Source organism: Vespula pensylvanica, unplaced genomic scaffold (genome assembly GCF_014466175.1).
Source record: "Vespula pensylvanica isolate Volc-1 unplaced genomic scaffold, ASM1446617v1 scaffold0001, whole genome shotgun sequence".
Classification (NCBI taxonomy): domain Eukaryota; kingdom Metazoa; phylum Arthropoda; class Insecta; order Hymenoptera; family Vespidae; genus Vespula; species Vespula pensylvanica.
Genome location: NW_025113209.1, coordinates 2,862 through 3,664, shown reverse-complemented (window position 1 = coordinate 3,664; position 803 = coordinate 2,862). Strand labels below are relative to the sequence as shown.

Genomic DNA, 803 nt, shown 5'->3' with positions numbered 1-803 from the left:
AAAATTGTTAAATTCTTTTAATAAAAATTGATTAATAGTAAATCAAAATATAAATATTTTTGATTTTTTAAATCAAAATTGATTAGGGAAAAATAATAAAGGAATAAAAATTCTAATTCAATTTATAGAATAATTTTGTGAAGAATGAGGGTCAAAAATTGAAAATAAATTTCTTATCATGTTAGATTTTTCATTTGAATTGTTGAATTAAATTTGGAGTATTATTGTTTTTATATTTTATATTTTTGTAAAAGAAATTAATTTTAATTATAATAAGGATTAAAATAAAAATAGTTAATAAATATAATCAAAATCAATTTATTGGTCTTAATTGTGGAATAAAAAGATATTAAATAATTTTAATAATTTTTAAATGACATTTAAATGTTATAAATTTAACTAATCTTTTGATGTTAATAAATATTCATTAAGGGTTAATTTTTAGTAACCATTATAAGTTTAAGAGACTTTTACTTCATTAAAGTTTCTTAATGAAAAATTATGTATTAAAGTTTTTAATTCAATTTATAAATAATTTTATAGAAGTTGATTCAATTATAATTGGTATAAATCTATGATTTATACCACAAATTTCTGAACATTGTCCAAAGAAAATTCCTGGTCGAATTATATAAATAAAAGCTTGATTTATTCGTCCAGGTGTAGCATCAACTTTAATTCCTAAGGCAGGAATAGCTCATGAATGAATTACATCTGTTGATGTAGTTAGAATACGAATAGGAGTATTAAAAGGTAAAATTAATCGATTATCAACATCCAATAATCGAAATTGAGAAAAATTA

General features: G+C 18.8%; 1 protein-coding gene across 1 annotated transcript in view; it reads left to right on the top strand.

The window, feature by feature from the left end:
* Positions 1 to 803, top strand: part of LOC122637381 (NADH-ubiquinone oxidoreductase chain 5-like) — a gene marked incomplete at its 5' end in the record, with an annotated part of 4,344 nt that overhangs the window by 3,328 nt on the left and 213 nt on the right. The window lies entirely within an intron of this gene.